The sequence below is a fragment of the Melanotaenia boesemani genome, chromosome 4 (assembly GCF_017639745.1).
Source record: "Melanotaenia boesemani isolate fMelBoe1 chromosome 4, fMelBoe1.pri, whole genome shotgun sequence".
In the NCBI taxonomy this organism is placed as follows: domain Eukaryota; kingdom Metazoa; phylum Chordata; class Actinopteri; order Atheriniformes; family Melanotaeniidae; genus Melanotaenia; species Melanotaenia boesemani.
The window spans coordinates 7145179-7160183 of NC_055685.1; the positions used below are offsets into that span (position 1 = coordinate 7145179).

The following is a 15005-nucleotide window of genomic DNA, read 5'->3' on the forward strand; positions in this document are numbered from 1 at the left end:
GAAGAAAACTGGATTTTATTCATTTCACTGTTGTTTTAGGCCAGTAATAAAAGCAGTCAAACGATTAGCAAGCTGGTCTGCTTAAAAAAAAAAATCATGCATGTTCTAAACAGACACGAGAGCAGCTGGAGCAGATGCTGCCAGACCCCCCCCCCCCCCCCCCCCCCCCCCCCCCCGCCCACCCTGCCCCACCTGAACACTTCCAGGTAGCCCCTGAGGAAGGAGGTGAGCAGCTGAGTGTTGAATTAATTGATTATTGTGGAGAAAAAACATTATAATAGAAGAAAAAATCATTCAGAATTAATGATATTAAATAAAAACACTTTGTATTTATTTTAGAACGATTTGAATTGTTAAAATCCTTTAAAAAAAAAAATTAGGTCAGTAGTTTGGGACTCATCCTCCTGCTTTGCAGTAGGAACATAGGAGGGGCCGTTTGAGACATTATTCAGAATTACCCTCTGACAGACACAGCAAGGGACAGTGATTGTGAATGGAACTGCAAGAAACTTCGGTTTCTTTTCATGGGGCCCAAAATCTCTGGCAGCATCTCTGGTACTGTTGTTTGCCGTCATTGTTTTCCTATTATTTTTCCAAATTCCAACTGAACCATGAACTGAACGGCAATGTTGTGTTTGTTTTGTGCTTGCTTTTGTTGTGGGCAGTGACATTTTTCTGTCCGCCAATCAATGGATTTTATCGTTAGATGCCAGTAGCTCCGCCTTAACTGTACCGTAGCATTTTCCTACGGACCTTCAACTGACGGGGGTCCATAAATGGTATGCTATGGTTTGGTTGTATAGGTCCCTTTTATAACTGAAACACACAAAATAGTGTACCAGACCGAACCAGCCCAAACTGAACCATTCAGTGGAAACGGGCCTTAAGTGTGAGAGAAAGAGACTAAGCTTGAGCGCAGGAGTTTTGAACCTGCAATACTAAACTTGAGACGAGGAGCAGAGTTTTGAAAGGAAGAACGATATATTTGAGAGCAATAAGTGACTTTTTGAGTGTGAAAGCAGAGTTTTGAGAAAGAGCAAAATTATATTTGAGCATGAATACAAGAAATTCTGCTTTCAAATCAAACATTTACAGTCTTGATTAAAGATAGGGATATACTCCCGTAGATGTTTCACACTGAGTTTAATTCAGCTGCAGATGATGCCTCCAGAGGAAGAGGATGAGGAGGGACACACACCTGTGGTTGCTGTATTGGTTGCCATCTTGCTAGGTCTCCTCAAATTCCTGGAATCATCCAAGCAGCTGGAAGTGGTTGTTTCTTGCAATGCAACACCTGACACAAGTTCCTTCTCTTCACATTATTATTTTCATATGTCCGTTGTCAAAAGGTATCGGTGTACTACTACTTCATTAAAGCTAGCCAATGACTTTGTGCCAAATAACATATAGAACATAATGCGTTTTTTTAAGTTATCCTGCGATTTGATGATTATAAAGGCACAATATGCACACACTCAGCACCGAAAGAAAATGATTTTCAAAAGTATACAAATTAAAATAAAAAGGATAGTTCATGGATGGAACCCACTGCGCCAGGTCTGCCTGCAGATTTTAGATGTGCTCCAACACACCTGAAATATTGAAAACCTTGAAAACACTAAAAAACTTTGGACACCCCTGGCATAGGCCATATAGGCAGCTGCCAAGGGTGTCACCATCTGTGAACCCTCAAAAAACAAACAAAAACTCAGTGAATTAATGAGAAAATAATGGCAAAAATTTAGAGCACCGACTCGTGCCCTTTCCTCTTACTCTATCATGAAAATAAAAGATACAAATACAAAAAACAAACAACAAATTTTGTAAGCTCATTCATAATATATAACCCTTTCCATGTATCTGTTAAAATACTTGTTTAATCTGTGATGATTTTTTTCTTTATAAAACAGCTGAACTAACATCCTCCAGGGTATTGATCTCATTTTCTCTATTGTCCAAGGTTTTGTATTATAGTAAAAGTCTCATTTAAATGTGTCTTTAAATCAGTTTTAATGAAAGATTCACCAGCAAGCACACAGAACAAAGAGCACACCACAACCATGAGGCTTTAAATGATTTAATACATGTTGATGAGGGTGGATGAGGTGGGCATCTGGGGTGGCGTCACGATGGGCCGGGTGGAAGAGATTCAGGGTGGGGGTGCTGTGTTGGTTTTCCTGTGACCCTATAGCTCCTGGCTTATAGACCCCCATAGATGGTAACTGAAAAATAAAGGTAATAGGAGGGAGAAAGGAATTAGTGATACTAAAAGGAAGGGGAGAGATAGAGAGGATGTCAATGAAAAAGAAGAATAGCGATGAAAGAAGGACAAAGGTCAAACAGATGAGATAATGGAGAGGGAACGGGGTGAGAAACAGGAGGATGGACAACGAGACAAGGTGAGGGTGGATGGATGGATGAATACAAGAGGGAAGGCTGAATGGATGACAGTGGTGGGTAAGGATGGGGTCGAGAGAGACTTGAGGAAGTGAACTGAGTATAAGAAGTAGTTTAGTTGAGGTGTGATCCTGTTCTCGAACCAGTTAAGCTGTTAAGTTAATTTTGGACCAACTCACCGACTCTTTCCATGGGCTTGATGATGTCCTGCACATCTTAACCCCACCTCTGTGGGCAGAGATGTGGGACCAGATGGAAGAGATGGAAAGGGAGACATTAATTAAATCATTTATAGAACATCTTGCAAAGTGAAATTGGGTTTTCATCACATCAGCTCTGAGCAAACATGGTGGTTTCCCATTTTGGTTAATAAAATATTAAACAGACTCCATGAAGCTCTGCAATCCTGCTGCACCTACAACACACAGGAAGGTGAAACAACACGGATGATCTGCAATTTTTAACGTGACCTCTGTAAACAACACGTTTAGCTAAGAAGACACATTTTCAAACTGAAGACACTGAATTAGCCCATATATCACGTTTAAGGCTCTAAACGGTACTTAGTGTGATGAGCTGCTGCTGGAGCAAAAAGCTCAGTTAACTTCAGTTGTAATGGTTTTCTTGCTGGTTTAAAATGGGTGCTGCTTTGTTGGGAAGAAGTCATTTATTTTTGGTTTGGGAGGAAAAAGCCTTTTGATTAATATTCCATTTAATTTTTATACAAATTGGTTTACACAAATTATTCATACTATTATTTTGATGTCATTGTGGTTTGATGAAGAAACATGATAGCTAGTATGGATTTGTATTTAGATGGAGACATGTTATGATTATCATGATGGCTAATGAATCCAGGTGATTACATTTATTTTCCTATAATTTTCTAGACTAAATTAAAAGTTCCCACACAGCAGGAGGGGGATCTTTGCTGAGGAGCTGATTTATCCTTTTATTTTATTCACTATGTGCCCAGCATTGCTGTAATGCTGCTTCATAGTCATTGTAATCTTATACTGTTTAGTTAATGAACTGAGCTAATTAATACTTTAATTGGTGCCCAAAAGACAATCATCCCAAAATGAGGTTCTTGCACATGAAGATAGTGAACCATTAAATTAAGTTTGGTATATTGTTTCTTTGTTGTAACAAAGCTTCTCTGCAAAGAATCTTATGTTTATTTCCCTGTAAATGGAGCTACATTTGGAAGGAAAATGAATTTGTGGGATGAGCAGAAGAGTTGGGTATGTGGGTCAGCCAGTGTGGTTGTGTTGATCAGCAACAGCAACCAACAGCAGCCCAAGCTGATCCCACAACTGTTCAGTGGGGTTGAGTTCAGGACTGCAGGCAGGACATTACATCCTCTCCACTCCTAAATTCTGGAGGTAGTCTCTGACAAACCCTACTCTGCTGGGGCGAGCCTCATCTTAGAGGATGGAGTTCAGTCCCAGACTGGGGAGATATGGGATTACTACTGGTTGCAGAATCTCATCTCCAACGAAAAGCCTTGTTTTTCCAGTGAGGGAGATGCCACCACACATCATCATACTTCCTCCATCGACAGTTGTTGCTCAATCATTGCAGCAATCATAGTGTTTCTTGTGTTTGTCTAGTGTGAGCAACAAACCCCCCACACTGCCCGCAGGATCTTACAAGACCAACCACACAACCTATATAGTTTGAGTGGCTCCATCTGGATGCAGACTACGATGTCCGGGTTTCAGGACACAAAGCTACATCTCTAAAACTTTAACCCGTCTAGCTTCAGCATCACACAGATGCTTTGACCCCAAGCACATGTCTGTCTTCTTTTAACTGACTGAACAGTTAAAGTATAAGTGTTTATCAGTGCAGCACCTGTTGATGCGTTTTGATTGTCCTTTTTTGCATTTTGCTCATGTTTTAGTTGTTTGGTACTGTGTTCTTTAAATTGCCCCTCTGGGACAAATAGTGTTTTGTTTTAAACTGAATTGGATTGAACTGAACTGGATTAAATTGGAGCTCTCCACGTCTCTCCACACTTTGACCCTGTGATTACAGTGCTGCAGACAGAATTTGAACTCATCATTTAACATAACATTCCTCCACATGTCCAGGTTCGATGGTTCAAGGGTAGTCTAAGTAATCCTGCATCTTGGTTTTTGCGGAACACCAACTTGAAGTTGACGTATAGCACAGACTCTATGCAAATCAGTCATACGTAGGATGCTTGGATCAGGCACCAACTGATGCTAATCAGGCTCCTGCTGTTCAAAGAGCTCAAAACAAGAGTTAATAGGACATTTAACTGTTTGGCAATGGCAGAGGATTTTACTTGTTTTTTATTTAAACTTTTCTGATTTTCCTTGTCATGAACATCAGAAACCAAAGTCTACAATTAAAAACTGCTTATAAGCCTCACAACCTGCTATATTTGAATATAGCCTTTGGTTGCAATGACAAAAGGGACATTTGATTAACAAGGGTGCAAAATGTTTTTAACGAAGGACTTTTTTTAACTTTTTGCCCCAAAGTGGATAAATCAATTTTTGGGATTGTGCTGCCACTGCCATGGGGAAGGAAATTTCACACAGAAAGAACAGATTCATTCAAATACCAGAAAATTCAGGAAGCAAATATAATCAAAGATGAAAAAGAATTGTGTCTGCAGAGATAAAAAAAAAAAGGTCCCAAACACAGTTCAAAACCCATCACTGGACGACTTCCAGAAGCACAAGCTGCAGGTTTGTTTCCTCAGATTTAAACACCATTTAATCTGTGGTGATGCTTCAGAGGATCAGTTTATAATACCTACTAAAAATCTTACAGAAAAAGAAGTCTGTTTAAAAAAAAATCTAGAATTGAGATACTCGAGGATGTGTAGAAAAACCCAACATACTATACAACATTACATTGTTTTACTTCAAACCATTCCAACTATAACTTGTTTATACCAAATCTAAACTATTTTAGCTTTATAATAAATAGTGTTAGAGCCATATTTCAATTGAAATGTGAATATATCTTTAATTTCCTGCAAATGAACAGCTGGAATGGTAAGTGTGTTTATTTAAACCTCTGCACTGCAACCCAACACCCTCCAACTTTAATTACAATGTTCCTGCCGAAACTTTCCGTTCATCTGTAACAGAGAAGTGAAAGCTCATCTCCAGTCGGATAAGCTTGTTATGCCAGCTTATGTTATCATTTTGCAGCACTGCTACCCTACATCTGGATGGCACAATGATTTTCATGATGCATTACCCACAGTTTGATTTGATCAAGTTCTGGAGTTAATTTACAGTGTGTGAAAATCGTGCCTGCCATGATTAACCCAGCATGCAGGCATACTGTGTGGAGAGAAGAGACTGCATCTTTGGCAGAGCACTGCAGTGAAGATGGAGAGTAAAAGGAGACAAAACCACAGAGTCAAACATGCTGTTTTCTGGTTTTGTTGGAACAGAATGGACTCAGAGCTGCTGTGCATTGTTTTCTGCCAGGGATTTCAATTCTAAGCCAATTTAGACAATCTGTTCTGTATTCTACATACTGGGTATTATCCAAAAGATCAATCAATGCCAGTGCTACGTTTTCCATTTGCAAACTGAAACAAAGAACAACTCCTGCTGCACAGTGGTTTTTTTTTCTTTTTGGATCTCATTGTTTTTGCAGCTGCAGACACAAATATAGGTCTCATCTTCTGAAATGACATGCAGTAAAAGTGTTGTCAGTGTGATGAGACTTGTCTTTATTTTTTAATCCAGATTAACTTTGTTTCATGTTGTTACAGTTACTGATTAAAAAGAAACAAAGACGCATCACCGTGCATGCTCACAACTTTTTAATGTTGACTTTAATACACACCATCCACTGTATTAGATCCACCTGTTCATCTGCTTGTTAACACAAATATCCAATCAGCCAATCACACGGCAACAACTCAACACATCTCATCATATAGGCATGGTGAAGACGACTTGCTGAAGTTCAAACTGACCATCAGAATGAGGAAGAAAGCGGATTTCAGTGGGTTTGAACGTGGCATGGTTGTTGGTCTGAGTATTTACTAGGATTTTCACACACAACTATCTCTAGAGTTTACAGAGAATGGTCTGAAGAAGAGAAAATATGCAGTGAGCAGCAGATGGGCTACAGCAGCAGAAGACCACACCGGGTGCCAACCCCGTCAGCTAAGAACAGGAAACTGAGTCTCTGTAGTCCCATCTGTCTCAAGAACTTGAGCTTACACCTGTAAAACTATGTCATTCGCTTTGCTTGATTCATGGAGGAAATTATGACGGCATCCTACCACAGAATTATTATCAGGATCATTTATCAGATGCCATCGTTTAGATGTTTTTCTGAGTCAAATGAGATCAGATCTATTTAGGTTGTTTTGCTGTGAGCTGCTGATGAGAAGAAGCCTCAGAAATGTCTAACATAATGAAACCGATCAGCACTCAAGATTCTCAAATTATTAGTTATTAGAGAAGTATTCTTGTTCTTTCAGTTAATACAGATGGTTTGCTTTTTTTCTGTTTAAATGTTTCCCTAATGACCAGATTATAAAATGTAAAGGATTTGTGGCACCAGGTGTGAGCGTTCATTATGTTACCTGGTGACATGTTGGGTCTCAGTTGTTAGGGTCTCCACTCTGCACTGACTGCGCCTCCTTCTTCCTCAAGTCCTTTGGAAAACTGAGAAAAGAAGATCAACGTGATTAAGTCAGTGAGGGAAACATCAATGACCCACATAAAGGTGATAAGTGATGTGATGGATAACCGTTATCAGTGGGAACTGTAATTTACTGCTGAGAACAGGCGTTACGCTGGGAGGTGCAGGTCGGTTTGCGTGGATGCCGATCATGTGAATGTCAGTGCAAACACAAGGCAGGTTCATTAGTATAACACATTTCATGTACAAGACAAGTCAAGGTGGATTACATAAAACAAAGGCAGAAGAAGCATGAAATATGAAAATTTAAACAAACTAAAAAGAAGAAAGAAACTAAAAAGACGACAAAATACACACAGTGAGCTTCATATGATACAAAATGACATCAATAAGATCATCATCATCATCATCACACTGTCATTGTGTTATTTTCTTCATTGTTTTATTTATTATGTAAAGCCTTTGTGCTAGTCCTGCATGAAAAATGCTTTCTAAACAAAATGTGATTATCACCATCACTGTTAATGTACACAAAGGAAAATATATTCAAGGGGGAAAAAAAAACAAAAACTTAAAAGCTGTGGCAAATCAGAGTTTTAAAATCTGAACTAAGGTTTGGATCAGACTTCCGATTTTCTGGTAGTTTGCTACAGATATTCAGAGCAGAAAAACTAAATTATGATTCTTCCTCTTTAGTTTGGATGGAAAGCAAACTTGACCCAGATGATCTTAGAAGTGTCAGTGGCTCAAATGACGTCAGCGGATCAGACTATATTTTGGATGAGAACCAATCAGAGCGTACACCAGCAGAAATATTTCACAAGAAGCCAATATAGAGATCTGAGAGCTGGAGTGATATGTTCCCTTTTTTCTGGTCTACATGAGAACACCAGCAGCAGCATCCTGGAGTAGTTGCAGTTGTTCCTAATTTCTTATAGAAACCTGTCACAGTGGTCAACACTACTGAAAACATACAATGAAGTTTTTCTAAATTTTTCTAAATAATGCTGAGCCATCAGATTGATTATTGTAGACATATTCTTCAGGTGGCAAATGGCTGATTTGATTCCTCCTTTAATCTGGTTGTTAAAAATTTTGCTCAGAGTCCAAATTTACATCAAGCTTTCTGGCTTGATTTGTTGATTTTAACATAGCTGACTTAAGCTGAGCACTAGTCGTTGGATGCTCATCTTTGTTTCCAAACACAATGATTTGAGTTTTATCTTTATTTAGCACTTAAGCTTTGTACAGGACCAGAGTCTCCTGGTGAGGCAGGTGTGTTTTACATCACCTTTAGCAGGATCAGCTTTAAAATCACAACTTCATGTCCAAAACAAGCTATTTTCTTTATTGCGGTAGAAATTGTTCATTTAAACAACAGTTTAGTCCTTATTAACCTGCAGTTTTTACTCTAGTGTTAAATGAAACCATAACTATTCATAACAGCTTTAACCTGTTTATGCTCGTAAAATGTGCAAATAAATCCGATTGGGGTAGACCATGTTATGACCATGATAAACCTCTGTTGTCCTTTAAATCTAAATATCATGAGGCTCTAAAATGTTTCCTGTATCATCCCTCTGAGCAAATTATGTGTGTTCTACTAAACTGCAATGACTTAAATGAATGTAGTGTATACTAAAAATCAATTTTTGTATTTCAGGGCTCCAGCAGATTCCAGATGCAGATGTTGCCACAATAAAAACTTTATAACGCTGTCATTCAAGCTTACATTTATTAAAACTGAATAAAACAGCACTTTGTTAATCCCCAAAGGAAAAATACAATAACAGACTTAAAAAAACATGAAAATCGAAAATTGAAAATTGAAAAACAAATGAAATCTTGGTTGTTATATTTTTGCCCTGGGGACAACTGCAATGATGACGTCACATGCAGCATTGATGGATGGAGCCTCAGTAGATAACATGTATAGAAACAAGGGGTTCACAGATGCTTCTACATTTCCAGGTTTATAACATCTGTTTGTGGTCACAGCAGTTGCTCTTCCCTTTCTTTCGCATCTTTATCTTCAGTCACTGACACTAGAAAAATGTTCTCACAGCCATGTGGAAAAGTTCCCTCCTCGCTCTCCATTTTGTTCCTGCACTACATCCTAAACATTTCCTCTTCACTACATCTGGATTTAGGGTTTTATAGGTATTACTTGCCCACATGATGAATTGTTATGGTTACTTACAATGTTTAATAAAAGGTCATAATTAACAGAGGAGAATTGTACCAAAAACAAACAAACAAGATACGGGGGCATAAGGAATTTAGAGAAAGAAGGGGTTATAACTTAAAGTGAAACTAAGTGGTTCTTTTAAGGCTTGTTAACACTTAAACAGATTTTGTGTAACATTTTGTATGCATTTTTTCTAATTATTAAAATCAAATTTAAACAAACCATCATTTTAGTAGGATTGTATTTACAACCTTAAATCTTACAGAATCTTACATAAATTACGGAAAACCTGCCACATCACAATGACATTTTTCCTTTGGCATTTAAAAAAAAAAATCTTAAACATTATCTTAACCAAACAGTGAGTTTGGAGTCTGTCATTCTTTCTAACTCTCTCTAAATAATATTCTTGGCATTCAAAAATTACCACTCTCTAGCTTACTAAGAACAGCAGTTCTCAAAAATCCCCTCGTTGTCAAAACACACTGAAGCTGGCCAACAAAACGTCATAAACATTTCGCAGTAATCTCTCCGTTTCTCAGCACACGCTCATCTGGAACGAATTCAAGCCCCAAACAGATGTGTTGTTCAGTCTGTGATGGTCTTGTTGGCGCATAAAGATGCTGAAAGAAGTAATGAGCTAAATATCCAAGGTCAAACCCAGCCTCAGGGGTGAGTATGTGAAGACAAGATGGACTCTTGGAAAATGAGTCATGCAGCATTCTGTACTGTGTTCTGACTTAGACCTCCAGCTGAGGCACCACATCTCAATGCACACCGCATGGAGAGATAGTATCTGACAACCTCAGGATGACCACCTCTAAAGTAATGGATTCTAAAATAGAAAGAGCTCTGCATGTCACTTGATGAAGGCCAAACCATTTTACTGCTTTTACAAAATGACCCGAAGCTTTGTACGTCTGAGAGCTTAACCTGGATCAGACAGAATATAGATGAATGCTTTCTGATGTTTCTTCAGAGGAAACAAGTAATGTTTCATGAGACAAAAAATTATTTTTAAAAAGTTCTAATTACTGAAAACATACACTCAGTGCCCAGCAGAGGGTGCATATATTTTACCAAACCAATAGGTATGTGCAGTTTGTTGAGGTGGTCAATCTAAGGATGGTAGCCATTTACTTTGATTTAGTCTCAGTATTAATGTTTCAAAACAAAAACCACCAGCAGACATGTCTGGCCCTTAACTTATGTATTTATAGAGCTGAACAGACAGAAAGCTGCTGAAAACATGTCTAAGGTGTGCGACAGATGAGACTGTCATATCTTTTCACTTCAAAATTTCCTACATCCCATATAGGTGCCCCATCTCAGGAAATGAGATGGCAAAATGGCAGCTACGAGGTCACTAAAGAAATAAGTCGGTCACAAAATAGTTATCAGAAAGTCAGAGTGCTAACCCATCATTAAGGAGAAACAATGAAAGAGTGGCAAACTCAGAGTTCTAGCCAAAAAGAGACTTGGACACTTTGGACAAACTTGGAATTTTGAAAAAGATTAGAAAATGTGATGGACTGCATGCATCATTCATAAACTGTAAACCTGCTCTAATAGACACCGGTCTCTACTGCAAGCTCTGTGTGAAAACATCACATTAGACTAATTTAAGATTGTATATGACAATGTTTAAAGTTACGTCACATCAAAAATAAAGATAAAATGTACTAAAAATAGACAAAAAAAAAACAAAAATAAATTAAAATAAACTATAGAATGTAACGAAATGAGTAAAAACATAAACTTACAAAAATACACTAAACTAAATAAAAGCCAAACAAAAAATTTACTTAGCATAAAAAGTAAGGAAATTAGTGTTTAGTTGATTATTTCTTTGTTCTAACAATACCTCTTGGCAACTAATCTTACACAGTTGTAAAATCTGTTTATTTACTTTTTGAATGCTGCTACATTTGTTATGAAAATGCATATGTGGGATGAGCAGCAGAGTTGAGTATGTGTTTTGCATCCATGAAAAAACTTGCCAAATCTTCTCATCCAATGTCAAACAGCTTGTTTTGCCAAGTTTACATTTTTATTTAACATTTAATAGATATTTGTTTAGCTTGTTGAACAGCAAAAAGAGTTGAAGGATCTCAGAGGCCTTCCAAGCATTTAATGTTTGACCTCTCAGAGGAGTATACTGGTGCAAAGCCCTCAAGTTCCCCAGATGACTAAAAAATGATTAAAAGCATTTTAAATCAGTGCAAAAACTATCAATTTAAAGACTTCAAAGTAGTTAAAACTCCTCCGTGTTCTCTCTGTGCTTCCAGTCTGTGCTATTATCCTTGTCCCGAAGAAATCTTACCATACTATATGATCAATGACTACTGTCCGGTTGCCCTCATTCCCATTCTTCATTCATTCTGAAGTGCTTCGAGGGGCTAGTGTTGAAACACATAAAGTCTGTCCTCCCACCTTCCCTGGACCCCTTTCAGTTTGCATATTGGTCCAACCACTTGACCAATGATGCCACTGCCCTCCACACAGCCCACACACCTCTGGACACAAAATACTTTTACAGCAGAATGCTGTTCATAGACTTCAGTTTAGCATTCAACACAATCATCCCCCATCTGCTCAATCTGAAACTGGACCGGCTGGGAATTAACACCTCACTGTGCAACTGGCTGCTGGACTTCCTGACCGGGAGACCACAGGCAGTTCGGGTTGGCAGGAACACATCCAGCATCACCACACTGAACATGAGGCCCCTCAAGGATGTGTACTGAGCCCCCTCCTCTTCACTCTGTTGACACACAACTGCACACTGTCGCACAGCTCCAACCTCCTCATCCAGTTTGCAGACGAAACGACTGTGGTGGGTCTCATCAGCAATGAGGATGAGCCAGACTACAGGAACGAGGTGAACCACCTGGCCTTTGACATTTGACTTTTGACTTTGAAGTGAGATGGGTAAAATTCTCTTCTGTGAGCTCTGTGAGGATTGTTTCTGGTCTTTGTTTATTTTAGTAAATTTTATCTACCCAGTTAATATATTTTTCTTTGCACTCTTGTTTATGTGTTTATTTTTTTATTATTTAACATTAACTTTTATCTTTATTAATTGTTTTTAATTTATTAATATTTAATGGAAGTTTATTTTATTCCAGTCTTTTTCTTTTTCTAATTTTTTCCCAAATTCTTCCTCTATTTTTCATAATTGTAGATAAATTCAGGTGTTAAAGGGTTAAATTTGAATTCCAATATATCCAAAAGCTGTTTCAAATTGTTGCACTGCAAATTATGTTGTGTCATCAGCAAAAAGAAAATATTCATGTCATTAACTTAGTAACCAAACACAAAATCATTAACATACAAAATAGACAACAACAGGCTCAAACACTGTGGTACCCCACATGTTACCTTCAACCATCCTGACTCAGTCATTATTATTATGTACAAATCTGATACCTACTATCTCCTCAGCCAGTTATTTAAAGAGTTTATGATCAATAGGAGGAGCACTGCAAAATGACCTCCAGCAGAGGCCACAAATGTGCACGTGTCTGCTCAAACGGTCAGAAACAGACTCCATGAGGGTGGTATGAGGGCCCGACATCCACAGGTGGGGGTTGTGCTTACAGGACGTTTGGCATTTGCCAGAGAACATCAAGATTAGCAACTTCGCCACTGGCGCCCTGTGTTCTTCACAGATGAAAGCAGGTTCACACTGAGCACATGTGACAGACGTGACAGAGTCTGGAAACGCCGTGGAGAACGTTCTGCTGCCTGCAACATCCTCCAACAAGACTGGTTTGGCAGTTGGTCAGTAATAGTGTGGGGTGGCATTTCTTTGGGGGACCGCACAGCCCTCCATGTGCTCACCAGAGGTAGCCTGACTGCCATTAGGTACCGAGATCAGATCCTCAGACCCCATGTGAGAGCATATGCTGGTGCAGTTGGCCCTGGGTCCCTCCTAATGCAAGACAATGCTAGACATCATGGGGCTGGAGTATGTCAGCAGTTCCTGCAAGACGAAGGCACTGATGCTATGGACTGGCCCACCCGTTCCCCAGACCTGAATCCAACTGAGCACATCTGGGACATTATGTCTCGCTCCATCCACCAGCGCCACGTTGCACCACAGACTGTCCAGGAGTTGGAGGATACTTTAGTCCATGTCTAGTAGGAGATCCCTCAGGAGACCATTTGCCACCTCATCAGGAGCATGTCCAGGCATTGTAGGGAGGTCTTGCAGGCACGTGGAGGCCACACACACTACTGAGCCTCATTTTGACTTTTTTAAGGACATTACATTAAAGTTGGATCAGCCTGTAGTGTGTTTTCCACTTTAATTTTGAGTGTGACTCCAAATCCAGACCTCCATGGATTAATAAATTGGATTTCCATTGATAATTTTTGTGTGATATTGTTGTCAGCACATTAAACTATGTAAAGAACAAACTGTTTAATAAGAATATTTAATTCATTCAGATCTAGGATTATTTTAGTGTTCCCCCTTTTTTAAGCAGTGTTAATTAATGTAATAAATTAGATTTTTTTAGTAAGTTACATACATTTCAAGACAGCAAAGAGTATAGAAAACCTATTGCTCATTTTATTAAAAATAATTATTTTGTGACATCTTAGAAAACAACCCAGTTTTTGGTATTCTAAGAATCACAAAGATATTTGATCACTAGTTCACATTCAGGTCAGAGTGTCCAGTGAAGTGATGTAGGTCAACAGCAGTTTTAGATGTGGTTCGATAACATGAAACAAACGAATGTTTAAACTGGATGCTGGAATCATCAAGTAAGCAAATGAATGAATGAATGAATGAATGCTGTAACGGACAAAGAATATAAAAAAAAAATCAAACTGTAGTCACTTACGTTTTGCCTTGGCTGAGGAAATGTTGGCGCAGTACAAAAGCCAGAGAGGAGAGAACCATGATGGTGGTACACATGGTCCACAGAGCCCACCAGCAGACTGCAGTCAAGCAGACAGCAGGTTCAACATGAAGCATTCATGTTGGAAACTTGTGCATTGGGGACCTTCCAGTCAGCAGGTGTTTGTCTCTCACTCTGTCCCCTTGCCTGGATCAGGAACACTGAGGGATTAGTCAATCCCAGATTATAGAAGATGACATGCTGAAAGTACAACCTTGAGCTCCACATTTAAACTACACTGTGATGTGCGTGCACATATTTAGCATGCTTAAGGTATTTAATAACTATTCACCAATCAAAATGACCTAAAGGGCCTATTTGGTTGTTTTTTAACACTTCCATTAGAGCTGATTTGCTTTCTTGATTTGCCACTCTCTCCCTTACCGCCTAGCAGTTGTCGGCAGTAACCTGATCATCAGCTGCCTACACACCTGAACCTCATTACCTTAATCAGCCACCTCTCATACTCGTCCATGTTCAGGACTGTTAGCCCACACTTCATCATAATTACCCTTTTCTATTTCAGACTTTCAACATCCAAGTTACACTGAGGACAAGGATTCTCAGACTTTATCTAAAAAAGTGGTGCTCGGTGAAGTGAAACTACCAGAAAAATTAATGCTTTGTGTTCACCAAGGACGAATGCACGTAGTTAATTATTATTTCACAACTATATATTTAAAATAATGTCAAACAACTAATAGTTCATTTATATGTAAGTTGCTATCATCAGATCAATTTGGACTATTTTTACTTTAAAGATCCTATATTATGCAAAATTCACTTTCTAAAGGTTTTCTAACAGACACGTGTCCTCATAGCCTGTGTATGAGGCCCAAAAATGAGAAAATTGTGCC

The 15005-nt window shown here is 38.7% G+C and overlaps 1 long non-coding RNA gene across 2 annotated transcripts; it reads right to left on the minus strand.

Moving 5' to 3' along the window:
* Positions 1 to 2573: 2573 nt before the first annotated feature.
* On the minus strand, positions 2574 to 14560 carry LOC121638458. Of its 2 annotated transcripts, XR_006010020.1 has the most exons (4): positions 14533 to 14560; positions 14092 to 14295; positions 6992 to 7073; positions 2574 to 2625 (listed from the first exon to the last, which is right to left on the minus strand). It is a non-coding gene; the product is annotated as an uncharacterized LOC121638458 (long non-coding RNA). The 2 variants fall into 2 exon arrangements; XR_006010019.1 differs by lacking the exon at positions 14533 to 14560 and having other exon boundaries at positions 14092 to 14442.
* Positions 14561 to 15005: the final 445 nt, after the last annotated feature.